This window comes from Paramormyrops kingsleyae, chromosome 3 (assembly GCF_048594095.1).
Source record: "Paramormyrops kingsleyae isolate MSU_618 chromosome 3, PKINGS_0.4, whole genome shotgun sequence".
NCBI lineage: Eukaryota > Metazoa > Chordata > Actinopteri > Osteoglossiformes > Mormyridae > Paramormyrops > Paramormyrops kingsleyae.
Genome location: NC_132799.1, coordinates 20010513 through 20023249, shown reverse-complemented (window position 1 = coordinate 20023249; position 12737 = coordinate 20010513). Strand labels below are relative to the sequence as shown.

At 40.2% G+C, this 12737-nt stretch overlaps 1 protein-coding gene across 1 annotated transcript in view; it reads left to right on the top strand.

Moving 5' to 3' along the window:
* LOC140588201 (uncharacterized) overlaps positions 1-2164 on the top strand; it is a 30183-nt gene extending 28019 nt beyond the window's left edge. Inside the window, exon 8 of the mRNA XM_072709792.1 lies at positions 40-2164. The gene's annotated coding sequence lies outside the window, so the exon portion shown is untranslated. The remainder of the gene's footprint in view (positions 1-39) is intronic.
* The last annotated feature ends 10573 nt before the right edge of the window (positions 2165-12737 follow it).

The window sequence follows — 12737 nt, the reverse complement described above, 5'->3', positions numbered from 1 at the left end:
CACACACCGTGAATCGCAGGTTCCTTTATTTTCATCCAGGCGCCAAAGAGATGTTCCTCAAACAGGAAGCCACTAAAGGAAGAGATTAAGTCAAGGTGTACAGGAAGTGGACAAAAAATATTGAAGGAAGAGGAATGAAAGAAAAAAAGCAAGAAAATAACCATGTGACAGAGGCTGACGTACAAAAATAGTGAAGCCAAAGCATGCAGGAGGAGAAAGGGTGCATTCATGGAGGGTTGCCTGTTTTTAGTGGAAGTGTGAAAACACCGCTTCCAAATGTCCAGATATATAAATACATTTATTCTATTTTATTCTAAAGTGAATTCATCCTTTATATTTCTTTGTAATACAGACTTCTGTGAGTAATTAAAAATCATTCCAGAATTTTCTCAGCTGCACACTCAGCATATTGGTGTTTTTTATCTTTGTCAAATCTAACTGTTGTTAAAACAGCAAAGAAGCCAAATAGAGCTACAGCGTCTCTTCTCCTGAGCCATTACCTCTTAACACAATTATGTTAGAACGTCCGTAACTTGCTGAGCCATAAAATGTAGCCGTCTGTGAGTTCCTTTAACGGGAAGCTCTTCTCTTAACTTGTTGTGTTTGTACTCGTTGCTTAGCATGACTCAACCCAATCAATGAGGTCTCAGCTATTTATGGTTGTTTGTGTGTTTCAAGCCTAGTCCTGACTGTCCTGTACATGTCACACATTTAAATGGTAACTCTATGTTGTTTATCAATATTTATCATCATGCAGTATCACAATCTGATGTCACATTTCTGAAATCTCATATCTCTCACACACAATCCAGTCAGGTTCCAGTTTTTGTTATGACACTTTACTGCTTCAAATGGTACTCCAGATGCACACCAAATCATTATCATGACCCTGGTTATGACACACAAAACAGGGCCTGCCGCTACCACAGATGTTCTAAATGGAACATCACCAGTCCATTCAACCATTTAACATTCCAGCTGCAGTTCAGTATTTTTGTCAGTTTTTTTTATATCCTGGCCAATCATCCTGTGGGAGCTCTAATCATTCAGCAGAGACTTTGTGCCCGTATCCCAATGTCACTTCTGCTATGATGAGGAGGCAGATGTAAGGTTTCATTAGTGTGGTGCACAGTAGCAGAGGTGAATAGTTGAGGTCCAAAAAGTACAAAATTAAGACCAAGGTTTTGTTTTTATTAATATTAAAGGTACTTTAAAGGTACAGTTTTAATTATTTGAATATACACATAGTCTGGTCTGGCAAATGAAACATTCATGCTTTCAGAGCCTATTCCCTGACATCCCTTAATTTATTTTTATCTGGTACAGCCAATATGAACTTCAGGACTCTGTGGTTCATGTGTGTTAGCAACATTCTGGTCACACATGCTCTGTGGGGTCCACAGTTATGCAAATTCACCTTCTTTAAAGCTGGAAATCAGGGTGATAAAAAAATATATTTTAAGTCCATGCTGGGTATTAGTGGCAACTGAAGAGATGGTACTGATGTGACTGATGATTTCAGCCTCCAGGTGGTTCTGTGACAGTATGAGACAGTATGACGGCATGCAATGCAAATCCAACTGAAGCCAGTTTAATTACACTTAATTGGTTGCTGGAAACTGTCTACTGCATAACATGTCAGTTGCTAATAAAGCAAGGGGGTGGCCATGCCCACGCAGACCACAGCCATGTGGCAGTCAGCTTCGTCGGGCCCGGCTCTTAGCTTCAGACATCTCTCCATCATATTTACATTTTATTAGCAGCATTTTATTGTCTGCTGCAGTAGCATGAAATGTAATCATGGCAAAAGTAACAGTGCCTGGCTCAGTATGTTTGATATACTTTCAAACTATCCCATATGTGAACATTCAGTCTGGCGTCTCTGTGGATCATACCAAGGCAGCAAGAGCATATTCTACACTGAATAGCTATTTTCATATACAGTACTATGTATTTATCTAAATAATTTAACCACTATGGTCTTCTGTGTAAAATTGTGTTTGGTTGTCTGTGGTGTCTACACTGTTTGACTGCTAGAAGACTGTATTATACCGATATTGAGGGAAAAGACTCCCATCTTTTTTAATGTATAATAAGTGTAACGGATAAAATGTTCCACTGTTCATATTACATTTTTTTTAAATAAAGCTGAGATATTTCTAAAGTGTTATAACTGTTATTGTATGTTTAGTTCATGCACTGCACAAGCTGCATGGGCCTCTGTAGACCAGATGAAGGGGCACAAGCTGCTTAACATGGAAGTTTGCTTTGCAGTTTTTCTGAATTGCTAAAACGCTAAACCTCATTTTTGGAACAAAACTGGAAATTGCCAAAACAGCGACTCGTTTGGTGAAACTTTAAACAGTGCTCACCTAGTTAGACACAATTTGCGGCTGAGTCACCCTTCTTGCAAAACTCTAAACACATTTTCATTCATCAAAATAAATTTTGCACCGTGGTGAACACTGATGCAAAATAGAAAATGCAGGTCACAAAAGTTAAGTACAGCCAGCATACAATAGTCATCATTTAAACACAATGACTCAAAACTGTTCACACATGTTTCTAAACATGAGAAAGGAGCCAAAGAGTGACTAGAACATAGAATACATGCTGAGTGAGAGTGTAGGTACCATACAGTAGGTGAGTTTCAATGTCAAGGTACAAATGGGTCACAGAGGATTCTTCCCACATTGCCCGGCAATGGAGAGCATTTCCTGTGTTCTCTGTCCTTATTCAGCCCTGAGACATGGTGATGTGGCAGAATGAATATTCTTCATTGACTCTGGCTTGGCGTGTGCGTAATCAGATTCGCAAACCTGTAAAAAGATTTGCAAGTGTATTGAGATTTGTACATGTACAGACAAATCTGTAAATGCGTGCATAGATCTGTGCTTGTGTAAATGCGTACATAGGTATTAATGCAGTTGCCCAACATTTTACTGTAATATGCCTCTAATTTGGATTTTTTAATTTGTCCTTTACAGTAACTTTTTTGGCGTACTGAATACTGCAAATATTACATATCCTTTTAGTGTAATTGTATACAAACGTTTTTGTAACACAACATGTTTGGTTTGTTTTGGTTTCCAAATTTCCAGCTCAACATGCAAAAGACCACATCCACAGTAACATGTTTCTCTACATACCAGTCACAGTTTTGACTGGGAGTGTTTTCAACTTTTTGTTGTATTGTGTAATGACTGCTCAGTAGTGTTTATGTACCGACTGGCTTAATGTGTGATCTGAAAGCAGTATTTGTTTTTGAGCAAAGATAATATAGTTATGAGATGATTGCTTGATTTTGCAAGATCAAATTAGGTGCTGTGAGTTTAGATTGAATTTTAGGGTTTGTGCTTAGTATTTTGAGAAAAGGAGAGGAAATTTTAGGAAATGCGTTTTCACAAAAATTCAGAAAAATTGTAAGAAAAAAATGCAATGATTCAAAATGTGGATCCTCATCGCCCTCTTCCGGCCCTGTTAAAACACTGCTGATATGAAATGCAGCTATCATGTTTTACCCGATTTATCTTGCATCTTCTTTATTATACAGTGGTACCTCAGTTCTCGAACTCATTAGATCTCGAATTTCTTAAAAGTAGAACCAACCAGTTCGAAAAAAAAAAATCCTAGGACTCGTATGGGGGTATTATTGTAGCAAAATTATTTGCAAATGCGTGCGGAGAGTTGTGTGACTGTATCTCAATCCGTGTGTGCGTAATCAGATTTGCAAACCTGTAAAAAGATTTGCAAGTGTATTGAGATTTGTACATGTACAGACAAATCTGTAAATGCGTGCATAGATCTGTGCTTGTGTAAATGCGTACATAGGTAGGCCTATTAATGGATAAAAAGTCTAAGTATTTCGCTCCAAGACCTGGAAATACAGACAAGACATCAGTTACAACTCAGACGTATATTTTAAACCACTGAAATTGTGGCAGCGTATTTGAAACAGCGAAAATAACGGGACTAAATATTGTAAAGCAGAAATAAGAGGACTGAATGTTTGGGTTAGGGTTAGGGTTAGAACTGAATTTTTAAGCCGAATATTTTTGTACTGAATATTTAAGCAATGAAATTACAATTGAAATGTTTTCAGTTGAAATGTTCAATGTTTAAATGTATACATATATTAAATTACAGTCTCCAAAAATTCAAAGCGTCATTAATGCAATGCGTTTTTATTCGATAAGTGTAATTCAACGTGTTTTTTTCATCAACGACTTTTGTCATTAATTTACTTCCATACAGGATAAACAAAACCTTGTTGATACAGACCAATCTCCACACACATTTCCAGATCTCAATACACTTGCAAACGTCATTACACATGTAGATATTTATTTGCAGGTTTACAATTCTGAATACACGTGTGCAGATTCCTGTGCACATTCGCAGATCTCCGTATGCATTTACAGATTCTCCTACACATTTACGAATCTGATTACGCACACACGGATCGCGATACAGATACACAAATCTCCACGTGCATTTTCAGATCTGCCGCGGCACAAGTGTAGCAAAAATCACGTGTAAAACGACAGCCAATGGAGAGCCCCGTCCGAGTTGTAACTGATGTCTTGTATGTATTTCCAGGTCTTGGAGCGAAATACTTAGACTTTTTAGCCTATGATTACACAATCACAGATCTATGCACGCATTTACAGATTTGTCTGTACATGTACAAATCTCAATACACTTGCAAATCTTTTTACAGGTTTGCGAATCTGATTACGCACACGGATTCTGAAAACACATTTATAGATCGTTGTACACATTTGCAAATCTGATTACGCACACACGGATTGACATACAGTCACACAACTCTCCGCACGCATTTGCAAATAATTTTGCTACAATAATACCCCATAGACTCGATATGAATCTCAGAAGTCAAACCGTGAACGCCGACCTAAGATAACTTGTACGCGCGGGGAAATGAGTCACGCGTGCCGTCTCTCAGCGGAAACAAAGGGTAACGCTTCAGTCTCAGCCTGGCATTCACTGTGATATCATCCTGCATGTTTATACTAGTTGAATACATATATTTAGACAGTAAAAATACATTTAGACAGTAACAGTAGTTATTATTATATAATAAAATACATTTAAAAATAAAGATCTTGTTAATTATATTAATAATAAACCATTAATACATTTAATTATAATGATGTCCTGCCAAGCGGGGACGGAACGGAGACAAAGGCGCAGACGTCAGGGTATCAGGGAATACTGGGTTTAATTACAGGTAAGGCAGGCAAAACGCAGACGGACAATACAATAGCTGGACTGGGGAAACAAACTGAAACGCGGACTAAATACAGAGGACTAATGACAACAGCCAGAAACAGCTGATCACACGAGGATTCTACACAGGGGTAACGAGGGGGCGTGGCACATGGAAGGAGCGGACGATCGGATCAGAACACATTGTTTTTTCTAACTTTACACATCGTTTGGATACATTTATTTTCTTACTTTACAAATTACTGTTTTGATAAATGTGCTTAGATGTGTTTAGTACAGTATATGCTCTTCTTGTTTTATCCGGTTCATTTTGTGTTTAAATGCTAAAAAAACATATTTAGGTGTAATTAATTGGTCTTCCATTATTTCTTATGGGGAAAATTCGATCAGTACTCGAACTTTTTAGGATTTAGGATTTTAGTTCTGAACGAAATAAGTTCGAGTTCTGAGGTACCACTGTACTTAGATAAGCTTGAAATAATAATAAAAGTTAATAAAAAAAATAAAACGAGCAGAAACCACAATTACACAAAGGACCACTCAATTGACAATGCTGTTGTGCTAAATTGGGATCTCTGCCTCCAGGCTAATGTCAGCAGACAATCAAACTGTCCCGTGACATATATTTACAGGCTAAATGACAGCCTTTAGACAAAAAAGCACCTGGGGGGTGGGGGTGAGGGGGAGGGTGCCAGGGCTGCACTGAGTGTATGGCCAAGATTTCTTACAGGAGGGAGTCTCCTCCTCCATGCATCCTCACAGCAGCTGGATCAGCCAGAGAATGCCAAAGGACTGAAGTCTGAGAGATGAGTGCATATCAGTGTCCAGGCTGAAGAGGCGTCAGAGGAAAGACGTCTGCTCTGGGAGAGAGCTGGAGTGGGGTGGGGTAGGGAGGCTTTCAGATATGAATTCAGCAATGTTTCTGCCAGTTCTAAGAGTGGGCTGATAAGGCAGGCTGTTTGCACCACAAAGAACCCCCTGGGAAGGATGAGATCTACTCAAGAACACTGGGACAGAACCTCTCAGGCACAGAGATCCCACAGACACAAACTGCATCAGAAGGTATGGCTCTTTGGCTTCACTCAGCAATCCGGACACCACCCTCAAAACCTCTGGGTGTGTGTAGTCACACATACAGCACCTCACGCATATACGGACAGAGGCTGCAGGACTTCTGCAAGAGTAGAAGACATGACACGCAAAGACATTTTTAAAAGGAGCCATTATCGTTCTTTGAACTATAAGATGTTATAAGATCAATTATGAAGCAGTTTTCACATCAGAAAATAAAATGGATGTTGTTGATTCATATTTTTTATTCCTGCGTGCCATCTGCTGGTGAAAACCGGTAATGCACCCGTATTTTTTCTGATCTCTTCTTTTAAAGTTGACAAATAATAAAACATTATTGTCTTTATGAAATTAAAAAGGTGAAATATTGCCTGTTAACAATGATCTAAAATTACAGGAAAGTAATTACTAACTTTTGTTGCCTTATTGCAATAGATATTTCAGTAAATTCTCTATGATTGAATTATATTGTATGTACAGGGTAGTTTTATAAAAACAAGATAGTAAGTTCGTTTAAGTCCTGTACATGGTTTTCCAGAGGTACATATTTAAAAAAAAATTAAATATGGATCTCATTTGAGTGACAGTACTGCATTCGGAAAGAGTAACATTGTTGAAAAACAGAGGTCACAGGGACTGTTTACTGAGCTGTCTTCTTCATGCAGTAGTCCATGGCATTTGGTGAGTGGGCAGTGGGCCACAAGGAATGTGCACTGTACACGGAAGCTCTCACAGCACAATAGAGCCATAAAGAATGTCACCACAGCACATGGCTCGTGCAGAAAAGACAGTGCCCTCCTCAGTGATATATTGGCACCCTTTCATATACTGGACTGTCACTGTGAAACAAGATTTACAGCATGGCTGCTTAAGCACCGTTCTCCAGAGCTGCAGGTTCCAGGTTTCTCTGCAGATGTGAGCAATATGGTCCAGCCCACACTGGCTCTCACAGGCTGGGCTCTTGGTACTTTCAATTCTGGGCCAGCACAGCTTCATAGGGTTAGCTTTTGCTTGAGTGCTTATCTAGTCATAAACCAGTCTCTGGTGGGACCTGAAGGATATTTCTCATGGCAGTGGTGGGTACTGACAAAGCATCATGCACTATTCAGACCATTCAGCCCCACAGGTTAATGGTAGATTACCTGGATTCAAATAACATTCTAAGGGATAGCCAACATGGATTTAGGAGAGGTAGATCCTGTTTAACTAATCTACTTGAGTTCTTTGAGAAATTGATCACAAAAAGGCCTATGACGTGATCTACTTAGATTTCCAGAAGGCCTTTGATGTTGTCCCCCACAAATTGTTCTTGCTTAAGCTCAAAGCTGCACAGGTTTTAGGAACTGTAGCAGCTTGGATCAAAAACTGGTTAACAGACAGGAAGCAGTGGGTAGCACAATGTCACAGTGGGCCTGCGTTCATAGTGGGGTACGGCAGGGTTCAATTTTAGGACCACTATTGTTCCTAATTTACATTAATGATATTGACACCAATACATACAGTAAACTGGTTACATTTGCAGATGACAGCAAGGTGGGTGTATTAGCAGATACTGATCTAGCAGCACAGAGGCTACAATGGGATCTGATTTAATTAGCGACTGGGCTGATACCTGGCAGATGAAATTTAACATAGGTAGGCCTAAATGTAAGATAATCCATACAGGAAGCAGAAATATAAAGTACAGATATTTTATGAGTTCCACTGAAATAAAGGTAGCTGATTATGAGAAAGACCTTGGTGTGTATGTTGATGCTTCCATGTCACACTCTCGCCAGTGCGGGGAAGCAATAAAAAAGGCCAATTGGATGTTGGGTTACATCTCTAGGTGTGTGGAGTTTAAGTCAAGGGAGGTGATGCTACGATTATATAATTACTTTGTAAGACCCCACCTAGAATATTGTGTGCAGGTTTGGTCACCATACCTTAAGAAGGACATTGCTGCCTTAGAAAGGGTTCAGCCTAGGGCTACAAGAATGATTCCTAGTCTTAGAGGAATGACTTATGAGGAGAGGTTAGCTGAGCTGAATCTGTTTAGCCTCGAGCAAAGGAGACTAAGGGGGCACATGATCCAGGTATATTAGATTCTAACAGGTCTGGATGCTGTTCAGCCAAATGGCTACTTCAATATTAGTTTAAATACTAGAACTTGTGGCCATAGGTGGAAATTAGCGGGAGAACATTTTAAACTGGATTTAAGGAAGCACTTCTTTACACAGCGTGTAGTTAGAGTATGGAATAGTCTTCCTGTTCATGTAGTGCAAGCTAAAACCCTAGGCTTGTTGGGCCAGGGCTCGTTTGTAAATTTCTTATGTTCTTATCCAGGTCAGGACCCTAGAGCAGTGAAAGAAAAGTCTCCACTGGCTACACACACAGGAGCTGAATATGGGGTGTTGGATACCCCTTGCTTTAAACGCTGTATGCCTGCGGGTGGTGTTTTAACACACCTCCTAATCTGCACAGTTGAATAATAATCGATCCTTTATTGTCCATGTGGGGAAATTCTTTTTACACCTCCCTCAACTTGCTCTTTGGGCACTTTTCCACCGCACAAAGTACGGTACTTTCGGCACTTTCGCTTTTCCATTGATTTCCGGTCGAGTACCAGTACCGAAAGTTCCAGTACCGAAAGTGCCAAACCAGCTGGGGTACTTCTTTGGCACTTCAGTACTTTGGGGTGGGACTTGCAAATGTATTTACAGTTGATTGGTTATGCAAATAGCCTGCCACTGAAACACAAAATACAACCGCCTTCTTTTGAAACACACAGCGAACAGCGAGAAACTAAATAAAAAGCAGTAGAAACAAAAATACTAAAAAGTAAAATGGAATGATGGACAAACGAGTAAACACAAGCTTTAATCGCCATATGGTCGGATGAACAGATCCAGCGGGACTTGGATGGCACGACTCGAAATAAAAAAGTATTTGCAGTAATACCAAGCCGCTTGGAAGAAATGGGGCACACGCGAAACACCGAACAATGCCGCTTGAAAATTAAAAAACTTACGCAGGACTACAGGAAAGTGAAGGATCATAATAACAGGAGTGGCGCTGACAGGAAAACCAACACATGGTTTGAGGCACTGGATGCTGTTTTGGGCCACAGGCCCACAAATATGTGCAGAAATAACATCGTGGACTCTGCCAAGTCTCCAGTGATTTGTGATGATGTCAGTCAGGGGTGGTCATTGATGATGTCATTTGGCGCTGGTACCAGTTTTTACGCCAGTGGAAAACTGACACAAAAGAAGTACAATACTTTTGGTACAGTACCTGGTGTGGTGGAAAAGTGCCATTTGTGGAGCAAACTATCCATGAAGGGCAGCCACCTGTTGGGGCACCCAGGGTTAAGGGCCTTGCTCAAGGACCAGCAGCCATGCTGAGGCTGGGTTTGAACTGGCAACCTTGTGATTACAGGCACACAGGCTTAGCCCACTGAGCCACACACTGCCCCCCAAGCTACCTCATCATACTTTATGTCAGGAAACCTCATTTCATGTATTTTTTCCCTCACAGAAACTACAAGTAACCAGGGTGTGTTCCAAAGCACAGTGGGAAGGCCCACCAGTGCACCCTCACCAAACACTGTGAGTGAGGGATTTGGCCACAGCCTGGAGGTTTCAACAGACCTGTTTACTTTAGATAAGCCACAAGGAGACCTCCCTGAATGACATCTGACAGACACACAGTGCTGGATGTACTTGTGGTGAATATTCCAAATGTTTAAGACAAGACGTAAAACAGATGCCTGACTTGAGGTAAAGCTGTGGCTTCGCAGCTAGCAAATCTATGCCATCAGATTGAGCTTTGCCCCTGACAGTAATTCACCTCGCCTGCCTGGCATTCCTTGGCAATGGTGGACCAATTGGATGCATCCAGAGCAAATACCATAGGTTGGCCATAAGCAAACCATGGCCTCTCTCAGTCCACAAAGCCAACAATACAGAACACAACATACAAATTACATTCCTTTCAGAATATTTTTTGGGATAATGAATTAATTCTTCATTTGTCAGAAAAAAGTGACCTTATGACAGTGCAGCCTGTATCACTGCAAAGAGGAAACAAAGCACATTAGACAGTACACACATTTTAGATATATGCTGCAAATAACATAAGTGCAGTCACTATGGGAGCTAAACCAACATACAGTTTATAGCTGTGCATGAATTGCACATAAATCCCAGTTCGTGCAGCTGGTGACTCTGAATGGCAGACTTTTTCAACTATCACAGATCTCTAGTTCCCTTTACCTTCCTGGTCACAGTTACAGGACACCCCTTCCTGCCCTACCAGGAAGTTGATGGATTTCATGAAAAGCTGGTCTAGAAGTGGATGAGTCCCAAGCTTGGGGGGCTGTAGGACATGTTGCAGAGCTCCAGCTCGGCCTTCAAGGTCCTGTGATCTGCTGGCCCAGCTGTACATGCTGAGCAGCAAGTGAAGGAAGATGAGTGCCAAGGTTAGCCTGAGCACACATTCAACCAACCTCATTCCAACATATAGCCTGTCTATCAGAACGGAACCCAGTCTTAAGTCGGGGACAGTCTGCATTTCAAAGTTTGGGATTTCAGTTTTATGTACTTACCACAATGCACCACCAGGGGGCTTCATTTCTCTACATTCCAGTTATTTTAGCTAATCAATGGGCAGCAGGGTGTTGCAGTTTTGAGTACTGTTGCCTCACACCTCTAGAACCAGGGCTGTAGTCTCTACCATGGCTGGCCTCGAGATTGTATGTTCTCAGCTGATGAGTTTCTCCTCAGTTACATCACATGGATTTCCTCTGGGTGCTCCAGTTTCCCCCCACAGTCCTAAAACATGCTGAGGCTAATTGGAGTTACCAAATTCCAATGGTGTTTGAGTGTGTCCTGTAATGTGTTTGTGTCCTTATTAACCACCTTGTCTGCATAGCTTCCAGGATGGGTATTAAGAAATTGCATCCTACCCATGAAAATCTCCAACCTGAGTTAACTGCACATGTTAAATGCATAATGGATCATTTGTTATTTTGTACATGCCTATAAATATATGCTGCCATTGAATGAAAATCTTTTAACACTACTGGAAGCAGATATTTATCGTCTGTTTTTATGTATAATAATGTACAGACATGTGAAACACTGTGGTAAGCACATATTTATGGTCTGTTTTGTAAAAAAAAAAATGCACTACCACCTTGCACACTATGGGAAGCACATACTGTATTGATGACTTGATTTATATAGGCCTATGCATAGTTCTCATAATTTATAATCTACTGTCCTTGAATATACTACAGGAAGTACATTATGGTGCAATTTTACCTGTAAGACTGTAGCACTTTATCTCAAAGCATGTGCTGGTAGGATATTCTCTCAAGACAGGACTAAATAACAGATATGGCTGTAAATTTATGATACCAGTAGCTACATAGTAGGAATAAATAGGTACTGTAGGAAAAAATTTCAGAACACCGGACCTCCCATGACCCTACATAGGGCAAACAGATGCATGGACAGGTAGTCACTAGGGGTGTAACAATACATCGATTTAGATCGATATATCGATTCAATGGCAAACGATCCGATGCACCGATGTGACCGCATAAATATTGATACATGCGTTTTTATTTTCTCGCCTGTTCCAGTAATATATTGTTTTCATGATTCACTGCGATGTATACTGTACATGGTCTACACCAGGGGTGCCCAATAGCTCGATCGCGATCTACTGGTTGATTGCAAAGGTAGTGTTGGTAGATCGTATGGCAAAAAAATAGAGGATGGACGACGCGTTCAACCGCGCCAGCTGCTGCAAGCTACCGAGTCGCCTAGTTAGCCTCCATTTATTTATACTAAACTTAAGAAAGGGTATAAAAATGAATGAGGCAGCTGGACCAAGTAAGAAGCCAAAAACCTACCACTTCCTTACGGAATGGGAGGAGGACTGTTTTTTTCCCACCATGTCAAATTCGAAGTGCATTTGCCTCATCTGTAAGTATACCATTGCTATTCCGAAGAAGGGAAATGTGGAGCGGCATTTTCGGACTGTTCATAAAAACTACGACATTAATTTCCCTCCAAAAAGCGAGCTGAGAAATAGAAAGGTGAAGGAACTAAAATCCCAGTTCAATTCAAAAATACTTTATTTTAGTTAAGGGAAATGATTATGCTGATTATTATTATTATTATTATTATTATTAATAATAATAATAATATTAATAATAATTATAATACATAATAAAGAATACTCAATATTTTTATATATAAATATATGTTTTGCATTTTTATAGTAGGTAGATCATTTTGACTTGGTCATTTATAAGTAGGTCACAAGCTATAGTATATCTTCAGATCGTGCGTTTAGAACAGCAGGTGACATACTGTAGTACGCTATGCTCAGAGCACACAATCTCCTAAACACCTTGACCATTT